We start from the raw sequence: 20,318 nt of genomic DNA, 5'->3' as shown, positions 1-20,318 counted from the left end.
CTTTCGAGCGCGAAGTTTTTCACAATTTTCGATCGGGAGGTAACAGAAAATTCCGAGTAGTAGCCTTGCACTAGAACGCACACTCTACACTCAGAACGCACGGTTCCCCGGAATAATAAATAAAACACGAAGGTCCATTTTGTCGGCCAGCACAAATACCCGACACCGCTGTCTTTTTACGCGGTTTTGTTTATGGGTTTGCCACGAGATGCTCGCAAATGCATTAAAAATCAGCCGCGTTTTCCAGTTCCCTGGCCGGTCCGGTTCCTGAAAGTTCATAATGGAACCCCCTAATTGAACTAACCTTCCAGCGAACTGCTAAACGAACAGTAACATCGTTTTTATTCGCGAGAAAATTGGGACGGGATCGTCCTCGATCTTTCGATGATTATCCCGCGATCCTCTCGGGTTTTCGAGCCACGTCGCGAGTTTTACGGTGCAGCTGTAACCGACTGGAAGTTTCTTGGGTCGGGAGGGTTCAATAACGATGAAGTTCGGTCATAAATTCAATATTAATCCGGCGTAAACCGTGAGGCTGAAGTATTACACAGCGGGGGATGCTCGATCGCTTAATGAAATCTCGCGTGAATCGCGCATGAACGTCGATACTAGGTTTCCGCAGTGTTTATAATTGGTGGAAAGTTCGGAGGGAGCTCGTAGTTGCAAACTTTCCATGAATTTTATCGTAAACGGGGAAGTTTGATTCTTGGGAATCTGGGGCGATCTGTGATCGTGGCTTTCGCGATTTAGGGTGATAAATGGTTGAGTATGTTTAGAATATTAGTTTTTCTACTTTCTACTTCGAGATTAAGACTCGTTATTCTTCTGGATTCGTGTAACTGTACTTTTGGAGATTCCATGATATTTTCTTGAATCACAGAAACCTTTACGCGCGATAAGACGGCTCCGATGGAAAGAATACTCTTGTCACTTATTTCTGCGATATTTACCGTACCACTCGTTTCATGGCTTTAACTCCCACGTTATTAACGAAACACTTTTCATTCGTTTAATCAGTTTAATGTACTTGTACTCTGAGTTATTACATTTATCTACACGGTCGCTCTGCCACCTGGAATTTCTGCAGGATTCACTCGTCCTACTTTCCTCCCGCTGTTTAACTTTTGAACGTGCACAGGGGTATATTATTTGCTCGCACTGTTTTACATCTTGTGATGCAGAAGATAGATGCGTTTCAATTTCTTAACTCTTTCAGACCTGAATTACTGTTTTTTTCTCGTACTAATGTAATTTAATAGTTAGGGTTAACTTTGACCAAAATTAGTATGGAAAAAATAAAAATAGAAATCCTAATAGTACAGTTTTCGAGGAAAACGTGTGCGCAATAATAAGGACATTCGGTCTAAACGACGGTTCGTCGTAGTAGTAAATTTTGTGTCCTCGATCGTGGATAACAGGTCCGAAAGAGTTAACGACCTAATGATACGCTTCTCTTAAGGAAGGCTTCTCGAAAAAAAAAAATCTTATTAATTAAAACACGAACTAAGAATTTCTAAAAGAATCTCCTCTAAATTTAATTAAACCAATTCGAGGAAGCCCGGAGTTGCGAAGAGAGGCTGAATTTCGAACCCGAGGAACTCGAAGCTTGCATTCATGGAGGATTCGCGAAACGGTGGAAAAGCAGGGCGACAGACGGAGGCAGAGTGGCGTGAAATGGAAGTCAGAGCTCAGACACGGGCGGGTATCATCGGCGTGTAGCTGCCCTGTCAATCAGAGGCCTTAGACCTTAGACTATGGACGCAATCTCCGTCGACCCCTCGATACCCCGCGACTCCGACGGAATAAAAGCCTGCTTCTTGGAGGCCTTCGCGACATCGACAACCTGCCAGGAGTTATTCGTTGTGGATTTCGCGGGTCAACGGGCACGACGTCGGCTCCGAAGATCCTGTTTGATCTTTGCCGTGGAAGTTTTCAGCCTCTCGAGCAGCTCACCTTTGCATCGCTAAAAGGTCTCGTTTTCTTCTAATAATTTTGATAAGGTCGCAGTAGGCTTACGCCGTCCTTCCTACCGTGTCCATTTACTGACTTCCGGCGTGGTGGGTACCTGTCGACGTTTCAGCTACCTATTTAGAAACACCCTACAACTTAAAAACGAATTGTTGCCATTAGTATTTACTAATCCAGATTCCATGCCAGATGAAGTGTTAATTTCCATCGGAACGTCGACGTTCCCTCGCAATTTTTATAGCGAAATTCTGCTGCAAGTCTTCCGGATTGATTAAAAAAAATTTAAAACGCCAGCACGAAGTCTACAAAGTGTACCCATCGCTGTCCAATTCCACGGATAATCGGAGCATCGAGAGGCACGATCTCCATATTTCCCCACGGTGGTTCGATCTGGGTCGCGTCATACTCCCTCATCGGCGTTTACCACCTTTGTAACACTTTTATACCCCGGAGGGTCTCTCACGCTGCCTTTGAACCCGCCAAGACGGGATAATTGCACGTGACAGCCTCCTGCTGGCGGCGTTCCATGGCGCGGACGCGCGAACGCCTTTTTGCTTCTTCCTCCTCCCCCCTCCGTCCTCTTTTTTCCCCTCCCCTGGGTTCCCTTCCCGCTGTCCTTTGTTTCTCCGCTCGCGTCAACCGCGAGTTCTCTTTGTCTTGGAGTCGTTCCCCGTTTACGGGGCCGGTTTTGAATTATCGTCCCGCAGGAGAGGACGCCGCGGCATTCTTCGACTCTCGCAGTTATCGCGGGTAGCATTGTCGAGTAACACCTTTCAGCAACGTGGACAATCTGATGATGCATCCTCCGCGGAGCCTATGGGATTTCATGGTTTCGTAGACGACTCTGCCGGGTGGTCTTTTATTTGTCAGATCCGCCACCTCCAGGGATAATAGCTTGCACGCTGGGACTGTCGTTACTTATTTTTATTATCCGAGTTTGATCGAGGTTAGATTTTGGCGAAATGTGGGAGACGGTAGTGGAAGCTTGGTAGTTCAAGCACCTAAAATTTCAAAGCCACCTATATCTCAGAATTGAATTTCCCGGATCTCTATACGCGTCAAACATAAGGAGCAAAACGTAGCAATCAGTAATTAATCCTCGCCTTGGGTCCGAAAAGCATTCCTTCTCATTATTCCTCCTCGGACACCTCGAAGCCCTCCCATAAGCAACTCCCGTCCGAGGAAAAGAACTCGCGGAGATTACGGCGATACTCGACGCAATCTCGGCCAGACACATTTCTCCGATTTCCTGGCTGGTTCTGGATTCACTTTCCACCCATGATTTCGCAGTTCCGCCCTTCGTCCTCGGTCTCCCGGTCGGCGATCTTCGCGGGACGATATTTACGAGGCTCGGCCGATTTAATCACGATTTATGAGCGCGACTGGACTGATCTACGAGCGCCGCGGATCGCCGAGTCACCCAGAAGGCGCACCGACGCCGTCGTCGTCGTAGACTTTTTTCTGTGGGTCGATACACAACGCCGCCCCGACCGCCACTTTTTCCTTTGATCGCGAATCACCGGACCGGTCGTGCTCGCTCTCGATCGATTTCACCGATTAACAGTGCCTATATGTTCTAGCGAAAGCAGCCCGGCCAATTATCGCTTCGTTGTCGAGCAATCTTTCGCTAGGAGAGCGAATGCTTTGGTTTCAAAGCTCGGGGATAAATATGCCGTTGCTCAGGGACTCTTTGAGAGCTGTGAAACGAATTTACGTCCTTTGCGAACAGAAAGAGACGCCCAGATCATTTTGGGCCAATTTTTGACGCACGAAAGGGGGTTCAACAAAATTTAATCTCGAGGATAACAGCAGTGCAATGTCGTTGGCATGAAAATTGACTCCAGAAATAGATGATCTTTGACACGAAGCATCGGCGACCTAACTCTGACCAAAAGTAGTTTTTCATCGGGTCTAAATGATCAATGATCACCCCTGGTGTTCCTACCTGGTAGAGGGTCTAGCAACACCCAACAAAGTCCCATACAGGAAAACTGCGTAGCCTCGGATGCTCCAACTTTCAGCACATAATATACGCGACATATATATATATATAACGTATACAATATAAAACCGAAGCATTTACGGGGAAAGTTTAGACGGTGAAATATTGGACGTCTATCTCGAGACGCGAAGGTTCGCGCATGGATGCGTCTGTCGATGAAATTCGCCGCTTTCTTTCCAGCAGAAGTTCGGGAGGAGGAACGAGGGCGTCCACGGAGTGAAAAGAAAGCTTCGCCGTTGGTGGCGGTGGATCTATCGCGTCGAGACAGCACGTGTAAAGAGCCTCGTGGCTGCAGAACTCGGAGGAAATGAACGAGGAGCGATAATCGGGGGCTGAAGATCGTTCGCTCGAGTCCACCTGGACCGAAACACGGGGGAGGGAGGGTCCTGACGGGCAAACTGGTCCTTCCCATCCAGATTTCTTGTTAAAATTATTAATGAATCGCGACGGAAGTCCATCAACGTGGAAGCTCTTTAGCGAAGCTGTTGTAAAGAAGGGAAAATTGAGTAGCTGAAAGGAAGTTGTCCCGGTGTTCGTCCCTTGGAATTCGAGGCGACCAGGTATCGAGGAAGGGCGTAAACGAGACTGAAACGATCCGTTGGATGGGCACGTTTGCTCCTTTTTTTTATTTTCTGAAGACCTCCAGCAAACGAGATGAGAATGACAGCCACTGTTCGCCACGGTGAGTAACCCCCGCAGGCGAAGTAATCACACTTCGTCATCGACTCTTCCGTATCGTCCAAGGACAGTTGGGGATGCTCTTCGACGCGTGTCGATTCCGCGAAACGAGGACCCAGGGTGGGAACGATTGAAATACTTGGAACAAATATGTTGGAACAGGAAGTTGTTACTCCACCTTGGAAACGTAGGGTAGTCGTCTTTTAGAAATTAATTGGGGTGGAAGTATATATATCCCATGAGTTTCAGCTTTTGGTATATGAGTATGCATTACTTAGGGAACATAAAAATATTTTTGTTTATTTCATAGTTGATTTGCATTCAAAATGGCAGACTTGTTAAAACGTTGTTTACTTAGAATTCGACGAATAATTGTTTCGTGATAAACATATCTCCCAGCATGGAATCACCGTACATAAATATTCCACTAAATCGCATTTAATAGGTCGAGCCTCATCAATTTAGAAGAGGAGCTAAAAATCGTCGATGAGTTACTATAGAGACTGGGTGGAGCCACCAAACATTCGAAGCTCCCCATTTCGCTGTGCCCTCTTAATGCACTCATCAATCTAAATTACCCTCTAACTAACTTATCGCTTTCCCCAGGTCCACTTCTAGGCCATCCAAGGAAAAATTCTTCCACTCTACACCGAAATACAAACCAGTACCACGAAAACCTCCATGAATTTCATTTTCTCTCAAACAGAGAGCCTCAAATTATTTTCGCTACACAATGGAGTGCTGGAGGATATCCCTCCGGATAATGTCCTTGGATAATGAATATCCTTGGATAATGTATTTTCTAATTAACCCTTTCAGACCCAGCGTCCATAATTAAGGACACAAAATTTAAAAATTATAGTCACTATCAACGACCAATTTTCCTCGAAAACTACGCTGCTAGAATTTTGTTGTTTATTTTTCCCATACTAATTTTAGTTCAAATTAACCCTAAAAATGAAGTTACATTAGTACGAGAAGAAAAAGTAATTCAGGTCCGAAAGGGTTAATTCCAAGCACCCTCGCTTGAAATAGCCGAAACGATCTGTACACCGCGGTGAAACACCAAAACCGAGTATTATCGCAGGAACGTTGCTACTTTTATCGAGGGACAGAAAACCTGCTGACTATGGTTGGCTCGGGCTCAACTCCGCGTACTCTTTCCTGTCGTAAGAGTGTCGTACATCATCGGCGGCGCGGCTAATCGAGCCGGTACCGTTTTTCTCCGGGACGTGTGGTGCGTCGTCAGAAAAAGACGAGAATAAACGTAATGTATGCACGCTCGCCACGGGAGATCCTCTTAATGCCTCGGTCAAGTTACTACCCACTCCCATAAGACACCGTGCTCGTTCGAACGTCATAACTCGTTCCTCTAACCTGTCCGCCGTGTAATTACCGACCTCTGGGCGAGAGAAACACGGGACGACTCCGCTGGAATCTTAAGGTGTATTCAGCCGGGATGACTGGACGGATAACAAACTCGCGTCGAAGATGACGACCTCATCGTGGACGTTTCCTTCGGACACCTCGCGCCATTCGTATCTCTACTGGCCGACTCGTAATCACACAATTCCGATGACGCCACTTTAATTCGTACAGCGCAGGGTGGAGTGAGTCTCGATCAGGGGTTACGTTGAAGGAAGTTGATGCTGGGAGCGATTGGGACAAGGCGTGGGGAAATTAGCGACAGATTAAATGAGATTGCAGTATTTATTATATAAGTCGATATTTTGTGTGTAGAATTAGTAGGTGAATTGTGCTAGGCTTCATTTGCTTGGGATGTTTCTTGCTTGAGGATTAGAAAGAGGTCTTCTCTGCAAGTAAAGCAAAAGAGAGGGTTCCTTGGTCCGTCAGAATATTCCCTGTTACTAACGAAGATATTCTAAGCAATTACTATTCGATTCATTGATCTGAAGAACTATTTCCTCAACTATTTATTAAAATTGCAACTCTGTCCCCGCGAAGAGTGAACCCTCTTCTTAATTCGCACCTGGCCGTTCCACTCACAAGTACACGCAGCATTTCCATCTAATAAAAATTAGGAAACCCTAGAGTCGATTACTCTGACCCTTGAGATGCGAGTGCAACATTGTCTCGACGTGGATCGATTTCAACAAAGCGACAAGATGACGCGATGCCGGAGCGTACAAGCCAGAACGTCGCGCCACGCGAGCGTTCGTGCGGAAAACAAACACGCGTGGTCGCGTCTTATAATACCGAGAAACACGCGAGTTAGGCAGCGACACCGATATGTTAACGCGTTCCGTCTAGCGTGTACCTCCGCGAGGTCTCTATTAGTCTCTCCGCGGCGACGACGTTCGTAATTCGCCTCGTCCGATTCGCTCCGGTGCCCTCGTATATTTCTTCCCAGTCGTTCGAGGCGTCTCATACGCTCACCTCGCCCAACCCTCGAGAGTTATCGCCGGGAATATATCATTTCTTTACCCGCGACGAGGAATTTGTTTAAAGAGTCGCGTCCCTGGAATGGCTGGACCCTGGGGTGGTCCGAGACTCGACATCTTTGTCGCGGACTCCTCTCCAGACACATACGTACGCTTGGGATGCGAGAAAGTGACGCTTAAGAAATTTAAGAGCGATTAGACAAGAGTACGAGATGTATGTACGCACAGAGAATGATCAGAGGAAGAAATTTTTTATATCGAGCTTGTTCAATGAGAAGCACGAAGTTTCGTCTTCGATTTTATCGAGATTCAACGAATACATACCTTCCAAATCTTGAATCCTCGTAAGTGATACCACGGTTGAATTCCTTCAATTTTCTCGAGCCTCGCCTAATACTTATCTCGAAACCTTCACTACTTCTCCATTCGAACAAATAAAATCTCATCTGGGATGATTAATAAATATTTCACGAGCAGGAAATAAATATTTCCACATCTTGTATCCTCAGAAGACTTCATTCCAGAAGAAGCACCAAAGTCGCCTTGAAAAAATTCTTGGATCGCAAAGGGTTGAATTCCCATCTCGTAGTGTACTTTCGCAAAGAGAAAGAGAAGATGTTCTCGCGCGTGGTGATCCCCCGGCAACCGTTTGTCCGTAGGCTGGCATCCAAGACGCAGACAACAACGGGTCGTCGGTTTTGATGGGCAGGAAAAATGCGTCGGTGCGTCGCGAAATTGAGCCCCCAGTCGCAGGGTTTATTTTCACCGCGGATGTCGGTGCTTCCCGACTTTCCTCTTCCGTCGTGGCTTTCACCCTCGCGCAACCATGTCGATCCAAGAATCTCGAGCCACGATGGCTCGAGATTTGGAAAATGACGTATCGGGGTCGCCTAAGCCGCCGGATGAGATCAGGATGATAGATGGAGTGTCTCTCCTTCGCGCGGATGGCTCGACTGTATTATACGGCTGGCTGTGCGCGTTATGTACACCCACCTATAGGGTGGTTCGTTTTAATCTGTAGCGTGACTCTGGAAGCAGGATTCTTTGAGCCACGGGAATTTTATGAAGGGTGGTTTAACGACGCGTTGCATACGGATATAGACTAACAAAGTCTGAGCTTGAATCTTACAACAATTTTTCGAAGCATCCTTCCGAAGTAAGTCGGACACAAAAGAGTATAAATGTCCCCTACATCCTCGTACATCACCTTTTCCCCATAATCGCTCGATATCGCACGCAGCCACCCCTCTACATTCGCTTCTTGCTCAACTCGCACGCGTGTGTTTCCGCGCTTCCAACATGACACACTGTGTATATTTAATACACGTGTGAAGCACAGATATAGCCACCTGTAGGTTGAACCCGCGGTCCATTCCAGAGGGCTGCCAGGTTCGCGTTGATTTATCATCAGATTTCGGTACGAAGGCTAGTATTTATGCGATTACGCTGAACGTTCATCAACGGAGGGAAAAATTATGGTCGATGTTTTCGTCGTATTAAATAACGCTTTGACTTCTCTGTCTGCCGTTCACACAAACCTCGACCTGCCACCGAAATGGAAGCGGCGAATGTTTGTTTACTAAAGGGCATGCAGTTTTCGAACGTAGTCGAATTATTTATGCACGGACGTATCAGAAGTTTCAGTCGCTTTCATTTTCCATAGCTGAGAACTTGTCAATCGAAGCACAGCGCCCAGAAAGTTCCTGTATTTATCGCTGGCGGAGTTCTGGCCCGTCGAAGAAACGGAAATGCGGCAACTTGGACCTCCCTCGGAAAACACGCGGAATTTACGTGGCTCTGGCGAAAAGAACGGTCGCCGACCTGGGTTAACGATTGCAGTGGAAGAGATTCTGGAAATTATATCTCGAAACAACTCCGGATCGCGGTCACGGGGGGTGTAATTGCGTCCTAGAGGGGGCTGCTGAGAGTAAAAAGGGATTTTGGCAGAATATGCCCCAAGCCAATGATATAAAAAATCATGGACGCCAAAGGCCTGATATCCATGTTACATAAAAGTCACGGGGAGGTGACTTACGCAGGTGTACTTACGAGATGCATTCAACCTCGATACTTATACACAATATGAAATACGTTTCACAAAGTGGCATATCGATCCCTCGTAAAGCCCACAATCAGCAACTGCAGTGACCGCAAGTAGCTGCGACTGTGCTCGATTTCAAATCACCGAGTGGCTCAAGAAAATCGATCCCGAAGGCATCGCAAAACGACGCGTTTACGTCACAATTGCTCGACGACACGAAACAGACGTCCCGCTGTTTAACACGCACGTCGAGAAAGCCCCGTGGATGTTCAATTAAAGATCGTGTAATCGCATTCCAGGCCACCCCTTGGCCCCTCTTCATCTCGGGTCCCGCATAATGCGACACGACTTTTTAATCGATGCCCTCGCGTTCGCTTGTACCGCGTCGCGAAACGAAGGGAACTCGATAGCGTCATCGATACGGTCTTAACGTGTCGCGTCGCGTCGCGTCGCGTTATTAAACCGACGTCCCGTGAATATCGAAACAATCGACCTGGGGAATTGAGACAAAGCTCGTTGTGGTCGTTGGTCAACGCCGAAGCTCGCGAATCGGGACGTCGACCGTAAGCACAGTGTAAATTTGAATCTGAAATTCTCTTGGAAAATATTTACCCAGCGTACTGTTATGCAGGATAGGTAGGACAAATTAATTGATTGCTCGCTCGTTGCCAACCGAATTTATGATGGTGGCCGAGAGCATTGTTTTACTGTTGGTATCTATGCGTAAAATAAATTTTGGGAAAACGTCGGGGACATTTGGAAGAAGGTAGATCCTCAGGAAATAACGACAAGGTTGCATCGCGTACAGTTTCATTCTTTTTTAAAATGAAATGCTCAAAGTCGACCTCGATATGTACCCTCTGATAAAATATCGCGTTCTAATCACCGGATTTTTAAAATCTCTCCAAGTTGGCCAACTTGTCCATGACTTTTCGGTGACACACAGGCGCGCCGAGCAGAGAGCGTTGCGAGCATTTAATATACGAGGATGCGTCGAACGAAAGGCCGCGAGCGCAAACACGCACGCCCACTGCGTCCCGGCATACAATGCGTATAAATCGTCATGAATTTTGAGAGCCCCGCAATTTGGTATCGAATCGCATTCTCGCGGCGGCTTTGCCCATCCTCCGTGTGCTTTCAGCGTCACCACCTTCCACAGCCGTTTGTCAGACACTGATATTAGTTCTGATTGCAGGTCCACGCGAGTCAAACCCTTTTCGACGAACAACGCGTGCGTCGTCCGCGGGACGAGCTCTTGGCCCTGATTGCTCATTGCGTGGCTGCTCGATGACAGAGGGAAAGATCGTAAGCTGAATTTTACCTCGTTATGCAGTGGCAGAGTCTGTTTAAGAGATGACGGGATAACTTCGCATGGATAGCTGATACGCAAATAATAGGTACGAGTTTTTATGGATTTTCTAGAGTAATAGAAGATTCTGGGTAGCTGGAGTTGTTAGTCTATGACAATTGAGCCGTTCACTGTACAAATCGATCAACTCCACTTTTTGAGAAATCTGAAATTTAAGTGGCAACGCATTTGGTATAGTCACAAATGTTTAACTTTCCCGATAGAACTTATTTCGATATTTATTTGAATTTATATTGTAAATTGTGGAATTTTGAAAAAACGATGCACATTATTTCATCGCATTCTTCAACTTTTTGTTTTATGGAGTTTATAGATTTGTGCAATGAACGGCTCAATTCTTGATATCAGCAAGAAATAGGTTCTACGTAACGTCATGATTCGACTTCCAGATTCATCCAGGTTACCATGGATATACCACAAAAAAATCTCAACACGTACAGTTGTTCCAGGAGTATCTTCCCGTCAGTGGATGGTCGATGCTTTTCAACGGTAAATTAACAGTGGTGATTTCGCAATTGCAGGGCCTGCGGAGACGTCGAAGCCATCCTCCATTCATTCCCAATAAATCATTTTGACAAATCCCTTCCTAAAAGTTTCATCACGAATTCGAGGAGCGTTCGCAGTCGCTGTCCCCTCGGATCCCCGATTCGAGAAAGTTCGACAACCCGAATCGCGCAACAGTCGAAAGTATTAATTGCCATCGAAACGCACCGCCTCCGGTGTCTCGCGATGGGAGCGATTCGTTTCTCTCAGGGTGCTGGGATCGGTGAAAATTTCGGGGTTCCCGGCTCGCCTCCACGCCTCCGAAAATTTCGAATTCGAAATTCCGCCCCTTCGTCGTTGACTTACGGCCGGCTGCGTCACTCGGGGCGATCTATTCCCCTAATTACAAGCCGCGTCCACGAACGGCAATCGATATATTTACAGAGATACACCGCGGGCCTCGCGCGATTTCGTGGAAACCGTGCCGAAGGGGTGGGGACGACACCGTCTCCGGAAATAAATAAGAAACGAGCTCGTTCGAAGGATTATCTTCGGGGCTTACCGTCGCGGCTCGATTCCCACTCGAAACGACCTCGCACTCGCACGAAGGACGTCGACGCATACACACGGAGCCACCGGCGTTTCTCGTCGTGGAAGTGGAATAAGGTGAGCGAGTGTATAATACGTAATTTTAAAATAGGAATGTAGCGATTAGGGAGAGGGATAATCAGGCTAAAACAGTCGAGTAAATTAGAGTAGGTTGGCACTTATGGAGGTTGGAAAAGGGGCTAACACAAAAATCGTGTTCTAAGATTAGGTCCTACGATACATATGTGAATCGTGAGAGACTAGGCAAGGAATAATTCTATTTTCATAAAGAAGATTTTAATGAAATCGTAGCTTCTTTTTAAGCATTACACTTACGTGACATACTTGTTCTACATTCAGGATACATCGAATTTAATACCCTTTATTATAATGCTAGTTCAGGTCTACTCGTAATATACATTTCAATGATATACATATAGTATAATTACATCTGACGAATATTTTTTTCAAACACGACCTACTATTAATTAAAATACTACAATTTTATTTTTACACCGCTACAAAATTCAGAGTTTCAATTAATACATTAATTACAAGCTCTCTATTTAAAGCGTGATAGTTGTAGGTCTGAACATTTAGGCAACTATCTATTAAGCCTATTATTTATATATCGCCCTCTCGAATCCCCGAGCAACCTGCCAGTGCGCTCCAACTCGGTAATCCAGGAGGAACGCGTCGTTGAACAAACTTTGGGCGTAACCGAGCCGTGTATAAATCCCGCGTGCGTGAAACTCGACGAGACTCGAAGGCGTGCACGCACCGCGCGTAGGTACACGCGCGTGTACGCGCGAGGATGGCCCTTCCGCGCGTTCCATCGCGAAGGGACGCGTATATTATATGAGCGGGCTGGATACGCGCCGGGCGTGTTGTTGCGTGCCACGTGATTTAGTGACGGCCCCGAGGCCTGATGGATCATCCATTGAATGGTAATCTTCGCAGCCCGGAGGGCCAGCTTCGAGACCCGTCCCCGTTTCTTCCTTCGTTCTCGCGATCCTCGAGATGACGTTTGCGCGAGGCCGACAGAACGATCGGGACCTGCTCCAGGGACTTTCGGCTACTTGTGGGTGTAGCTCGGGAGATAGGTACGGTTAGGGTAGGTTTACTGTTTCTGGGAATAGTTGAGTGGTATATAGTTTAGGAATAATTCACTATACAACTCTTGTTGCTGAATTCTATGTTGGATGTGTATTTAACATTCAATAATATTAAATGTTTCGAGTGTTATATTAACTTTTATTAGATATTTATTTTTACTAAGGAAGTGTCCACGTAATTGGTCAGGATATCAAGGAGACTCAGGTTGTTCTGCAACGTGTTACATTTTAACTATAGCTCTTATTAAATACATGAAATTGTAACTCGGACACTGAGGTTTTCAGAATTCGAACTAAATTTTTCATTACATATATACACAAGTGTAAAGTTTATCCATGTATTTACAATGAAACATTTATTTGGAAACATCGAACCTATCATTTAAGCAGATTTCTTTGATAGGCACAGAAGGTGTAAATATTTCTGAGACTGTCTGTGTGTCGAGGTTTGGAGACTATGGCTCGAGATTATGGTTCTCGGGCTCTTACTTACTAGAAAGAAGGAATTGCACGAACTTTAGAAACAGTGTCTCGCACATTTCGCGTTCATGGCGAACCTGTAACGACTCGTTGCAAACGAACGATGAACTAGGCTTGCGACAATTGTTACTAGAATCGAAATTTGACAGGCTACGCCACGAATCGCGAGCTTCCGAACACGATCCACCCTCGTATAGAACATCGAGATTTCCCACCAAGTCCCTTAACACGACCTCCGTGTTCCATATACACACCCAGCCAAGGGATGATCGCGAGCGTCCAGACAAGGCCGCGTCACGGCGTGTCCCATAAAACGTTTCCTAAATTGACAGGCGCTCGGCTATCGGTAGCGGTGATCCGTCGTACGGTTCCAGGACGAGGCTTGTCCCTGTGTGGGTGCACGAGGACGAACAATGCTGATCGAACAAAGGCCACGAAGATGAATATCCGACGTTACACGACGTGTGTACCACCTATAACCGAGGCCGGTGGCACGGGAGCGGGACGAACACAGATATCAGCGGGAGTTCTCGGGCGAGCGCGGGGCAAACGTTAACAGAACCGAACCGCGAACATATTCGTTTTCTATAAGGAGCATGGCGTTTGGCTAACAGGCTCTATCGGTCGCGCCGATCAGTCGTTAGCGTTTATGTCGCGGTTGGCAGCCCGTATTCCCGTTGCGAGCAGCTTCCAAGGATGTCGCTTCTCCCGCAGGTGCTGCTGTCCGCATCCTCGTCGTCCTTTCTCTTCATCCCTCGCGTATCCTTCTTTTTTTCTTTTTCCTTTTTTTTTAAACCCTTTTTCGTCTCCGAAGTCGTCGTTTATTTTTTATCCATCGGTACCTGGATCCACCGTTCCCCGTCGCGTCGCGATCCTCGTCCTTCGACTTATTCTTATTCTCGCTCATACACCGGAGTCCACGAAGGACGAGTGTCAGAAGGCGACGGAGGTGTGGGCACGCCGATGAAAGATACCACCCGGTAATGGTTTATTTAAATCAGCCGAGTCCGGGCTTCCACGGACGGGAGACGGGACACGGCCGACGAAAAACCTTGTTAGGCCGGCGTCGCTCGTTTGATACGGAGACGCCGAGCAGTTAATTGACGCCGGGATCTCCGTATCGCGAGATCGTCGATAACGCGACCTGAGGCCACCGCTTCTCGGAGAGGAGCTCGATACGTGTCTACGGTGGCTAGGAGCCTGGCTCCCGCGGTGGTTATTATCGAAGGAGAACTGACAGTGTAGAGTTGACTGCACAAGTATGTTTTTCTAAGGAACACAGATCGACAGAACGACGTCTGAAATTAATCGTATTAAAATATTTTTAATCCTCGAAATACTGTAAATATCGGACCGGCCTCTTGCGGATTCTTCGCGACGCGAAATGACCACGAATGCGACATAAAATGTTGATTTTCGACGCCGGGAATACCGTGCGCGAAATTTGATTTACGCGTAGCAGGCAGGGCATCGTCGTGCGTGGGCGTTCGAGATAAACCGCGCCGTGCTCTGCGTGGGTGTATCGATCCGAGGATCCCGCGAAAGATCGGCGCCGGTGCTGCCCTGTAAGGAGATCGAAATTTAAGATCTGCGATGTTCGAGAAAGGCAGGCTGCCTACTTCTTTCGAACTGAACAAAATTATTCGAACGGAAATTAATCTGAAATTTAATATTACGAATATTCGAGGAATGGCTCAACGATGTAACTATATGATAACGAATGAACTCTTGTAATATTTGCCATTCAGAAAAAGTTACATAAGAGGAAAGTGGTTCGACGATTGGTACGAGAGTCAAGCTTGGAGGAATCGTGACGGATGATGATGAAAGAAAGTTTCTAGAAGCGTTTTCCTCGAAAGAAAAACATTGGGATGGTCGGGGGTGTGCATTAAGGGAAAGTCGAGGCTTCTCCGCATCGAGCATTCATTATCCAGCAGAGCGAACGGGTGAATGTGCCTTGTTCATGCCTGGCTCTCGAATAATATCATTGCGCGAGGTAATGAGCGTGCACGAGGCCGTTAATGCGACTGGAAATTATGTATCCACTGTCGGAACACATTTTCTATATCTCTCTCGGCTCGTTCTTTCTCCTTTCATCGTTCCGCTGCTCGGATCGCGCGGCGAACTCCCGATGAGTAATAACTGCGCCAAATGCACCGATCTCTCGCCAGTCATTAATAAAGACGTGCTCGTGGCTCGAACAAAGCTGCCATTTTCGATCCCCATGTGGCCAGCGACGTGGTGTATGTCGAAGAAAATTTCTGATCGGTTGCAACTTCGAGGTCGTCGCGAAAGCGACGTGCTCCAGGTTGCTTTTGACATCGAGTGGAATAATGTTTAGAAAATTATGGAAACTGGAGGGTTCGGTGTTCGGGGATTAACTTAAATTCTAGTTTTCGTATAAATATGCGCGTAAGTGGCAGGATTTGAAGTGACAAGAGTAGATTGTTAGATGAATTGTTAGATTCCCAGCGAAAGGAATTAACTGACAACGTTGTTTTTCAGAAAAAACTTTTAAAGGTTTTTGTTTGCGCAACTTGAGAAATCTCGGTTAAGGCTCCGAGATGAGTCACAGATGCTAAAGATCCTGCCCGAGTCAGAGTGAATTACGTGCCAACGAATTAATACCTCTTACACGAGGGTCCGTCTTTTGAGATCGGGAGATACCACACGTAGCCTTCGAGACACGCGAACGCACATTCGTTTCCTCATCTTGGACTCCGAGGAACGTTTGCCTAAAGACCTACTCCCACTATACTCCCAGTGGCTCTCTGACCTCCAAACCTCGCCGAATTCGAATCCAATCCTCTTCGAAAGCAAAGACGTCGCTCTTCCCGAATCTAAAACACCTCTCCAACCTGAGATACACCCCCAGGATCCTTTACAATCTACCATTCTCGCTCCAGGGATAACGCAGGTCTTTTAAAAAGAAACGACCCCTAAAGGTAGATAACTCGCAGACGCATAAAAGTCTCCGGGCTAAAAGTGGTGGCGGAATTACGATCTCGAGACGCATGAAACCCGCGATAACTAACGCTAGATCCCGTGCGTGGATAAGGGCGGCCGCGAAAGGGGAAGGTGCGAACGCGACAGGGGAAAATGGAAGGCGACGACTACTCCAGCCGCGTATCCATCTGATTTCACGTGTCAGCAGGACTTCTCAGTCCCCGCCGTGGGGACAGTCCGTGTCCGATCTTGTCCGAAGATAGTGTCCGCGTTCTCGACGGTCCAGCCGTGTGTACCGTTTCACTCGTCGAGCCTCCGCTTTATCTCGCGCGGCGCATCGGTTTTCTTCCCTTGGACGTCGCGTCAAAACACCGATAATCCGTGCGAACGTTTCCTCGGGAAACGTCCACGGTTCTGTCAACAGATGGGCAGCGGTTAAATTATTCGTCGACAGCAGGCACTCCCGAAAGGGACCAGAAGATCCGGGGGAAAGGAGGGCTTTCGGTCAGGATTGAAAGGGCTACTTAACGGGACACCTTAAGTGTTTAGGAAGATTTCTGTGAAAGGACACCTAAAAATAGTAGATGTATCTTTCTTGGTGGTGGAGAATCATGATTAGGGTGAGAAATTAATATTAGGGAGCGGAAATTTATTTAAGCAAATTTTCTTGGTGACGGAAATCCATGATTGAGGGGTGCAATTACTCTATAAAATTGGGAATTGTATAACTATTTTGCGAAAGTATAGTTCGCGGAAGAAGTGTCTTTCATTGACTCTGTCCTAATGATCCAAATGTACACGTGGTACACATATGTGCTTTATTAAAAGGAAATGTATGATGTTAATGTAGGGTACGTAATATTTTATCGTGTCTAATGCAATTGATGCAAATGAGATTTACTTTTCAAAATACATATGGTACCGTAAGTTCTTCACAACATTCAACGCAACCCCCGTGTAATTCTTAACATAGTCCCCTTGATTTCTTTCTAGAGTGCCTGGCGCTGAAGGAGTACACCACTCAGGATCCTGCGCGAGGACCAGCGAGCCTGCAGGAGCCGAAACCGAGCCTCCCAGGAATAGCCAGGTAACTAGGAAATTAGCAAACAACGCGTGGCGGCTTTGAGGCAAGTTTCCCCCTTCAGGATGATTTTTCTTGTCCGTTTTCCATTTTCCCACCGGACGTTCAAAGTTATCGTTCGGCCGTTGCGCGTTACGGGAGTTCGCGCGTGGCGTGGGGAACTTCAGGGAATCGTAACTTCGTTACCCGTTTCGTAAAGCAGCCAGGAGAGTTGTCTCGAATTAGTCGGAGACGTTCCACCCTCACGGGACTAAATTAATTGCTTTTAACAAGTTCTCTACCCGCGACGTTAAAAAGGACGGACGGAGGGCCGCGCGAGGCTTGGCTCGCTTTTTATCCTCCCTCCAGCCATGACGAGGGTAAAAATTATTATCTCATTGTTGATTGTGGAAGGTGTCAAATTTTCACTAGCCTTCGATCGCAGAGGATGATCGCGACACTGAGGATCGTAGATCGTGATCGATTGCAGGGTCAGTAGTGCTGAGTTAGGGTTAGGAGGAGGTTAGGTAAAGGTGTTAAACTCTAAGGTTAAGAAATATTTAGGATATGGGGTGGGGTTGAGGGAGGGGGGAGGGGATTGGAGCAACCTAGAATACTAGAATAAATAAAGAACTACCCATCCTCGATCAACCGAGCAACAAATAGTTAGCTAGGAAAAAAGCAACTCTGTTCAGCGGTCCCAGGACTCGAGAGTCTACAAGCGTTGAGGCCACAGAACTCTCGAGTACTCTGCGCTGAACTGACTCTAATTCTTTACGATAAGACGTCCTCGAGAGCCCAGGAAATTCCGATTAGGTGACTCTCCTTCGCAGAAAACTTGTCCCCGAAATTGGGGCACCTTTGATCGTTCCCTGGCGGGCGTGTGGGATGGTCGAAATCGTCGGTGGAAATTAAATTGGGTCGGAAGATGTCCGGCTAACGAGGGAGTCGAGCTCTGGCCAACCGCCAGGCACGTTTGGCCACACTGAAAAATTACTGCGGCTATGACAGCTTTCTTCTATTGCCCCCGAGTCATTTTCCGGGGGCTTGGTTCGTTTCGACGGTGATCGATCAGGGAACGCGGAGTTGTTTCTCAGCCAGGGAGAGAATGACGAGGCTGAATATTTATCAGCCTGTCCGTGGACACATTGTGACCGGGGTATCGTTTCCCTCGGCATAAAACATCCCATTATCCGTCGTGAATGTCAGCCGTCTCGTCTTTCCCTGCCATAACACGCCTACTTTCTTCTTTTTCGCCTCTCGTTGGCATGTCGACGTGTTCGCGCCTCGCGGAGGGATGCAACGAATAAATAAAAGACGTTCCCTAATCCGCGAAGGGCGTGACGCGGGCCCTCAGGCTGCGTCAAAAGTCAGCCTGAGAGAATCTGTGTTTTTATCAAGTTACTAAAATACGTTCTATGGTTCTGTTTACTCTTTAGACGATCAAACCTTCCCTCACCTTGTATACAAGGCAATGTACTATTCACGCCTGAAATTTATACCAATCAAGACGTTCTTTGAATTTTTTACTCCTTAGACGTTCAAACAAATCTAAGTCCGAAATTTATACCAATCCACAGGCTCCGATACCAAAACAAACCTTAACAAAAATCCTAGAGTCCTAAATCCTAGACTGCAGTTCTAACTCTCCCATCGTCTGTCCATCAACCCCCGGTCGACCTATCGCGATCCACCAGCCCTTCCTGCCTCCCTAACCATTCTGTCGCATCAAGATCGCCGAAGCTATACAAACTACAAGCTGGCGAGGCCCATAGATACGAGTTTCGTCGGAGTGACCGATCCTGTATCGCGGAGAGGCTCTTCGAGTCGCGTCCAGGCTCGCAGATACGAAACAGGCTGCTTTCTAGCAGACGCGGAGACGGAAGTCGAGGGATGCGGTCAGTCGGGGTACGGGGGATGGGGACGTCGTCTGGGGAACCGATAAACGCGGTTAGGAGGAGGGTGTGAGAGGTTGAAGGGAGAAGGAGCGCGAGAAGGAGATTGATTAAAACGCTGCGGGAGTTCGGCGTTTTCCTTTCAGCATTGATTCCGTTTACCAGCGAGGCACGGGAGCCTCTTTCACTTATCTGTCAACACTTACGTCCGTCGATGCTCCCGAATAATGCGGTTTCTCCGCCCGAGGGCGTCCCTGGAACCGGGGAGGCTACCGAATCCTCCCCCGTGACACCAGACTTCGGGCGAGATGAAAAAAGTTTTCGATCGAGGCGAGAAGCCTTTATTATCGACCAGAGGATTGTTCTCTGGAGAGGCAACGACGGAAATAAATCTCCGAGTGGGTAGAAATTTTTTCGTATTCCTACAACGTCATTATGTACGAAATTAACGAGTAGCGATAATAGAGATTTTTCTTCCTCGTGTTTGAATTGTAGCTTCCAGCACGATAGGGAACTCTAACCTCGCCAATTTCACCTATTTATAATTCCAAGACATCGCATTATTTAATTCCTCTGCTTTAAACATTCTTTTCTCCGTAACCTTTTCCTAGATTCCCCCTGCAAAAGCTTACCTAGTCGATTAATTCATTTCGAGTTGTACTAGTCGACTTCCAAAGTCTCTTCCGCCACCCTCGACGTGGGAAATCCGTGATCGAAACGATCGGTGAAAAGAACCCTTAAAATACACCAGGTTCGCGACACGTTCCCCGGGACGAAGCCCTCGAGGAAGATATTCCGAGGTTAAAGGCACGATGAATAGGTCGACCGGGTGGTCGGGAACTTTGTACGCGAGACGGTTACAAAGTGGTCTGGTGGCCGTCTGGAGTAGGGGGTCGGATCGCATACGTACTTCGTCTACTTGGCGGACCTCGACGAGAGAGGTCTACTGACTCGCAGTAGTCGTTGCCCGTAAGTGTGCAGACACGCGACAACGGGTCTCATTAACGGCGGAGCCACGGAACGATTCTCTCTGTCCGTCGTTACCCACCCCCTTTGCTCCCTCCGCCGACATTCCTGCGCTCGTCTCCCTTTCTTCGTGCTCCCTCGTGCCTAAGGGTGGCCCACGAGTGATGTCGCGCTCGAATTATAATTTGCTCGGATATTGTTTGTTCACCAGACGCGTCGAATAAGAAGTATAACTTTTGCGATTAATTAGAAATTTAATATATTCGACTAAGGAAAAATCGAATCACTGATCAATTTCTCTGTGCCTCAGGTCAGGATGTAGCGC

The sequence above is a fragment of the Hylaeus anthracinus genome, unplaced genomic scaffold (genome assembly GCF_026225885.1).
Source record: "Hylaeus anthracinus isolate JK02 unplaced genomic scaffold, UHH_iyHylAnth1.0_haploid 3, whole genome shotgun sequence".
Lineage (NCBI taxonomy): Eukaryota > Metazoa > Arthropoda > Insecta > Hymenoptera > Colletidae > Hylaeus > Hylaeus anthracinus.
This window is presented reverse-complemented; position numbering follows the sequence as displayed.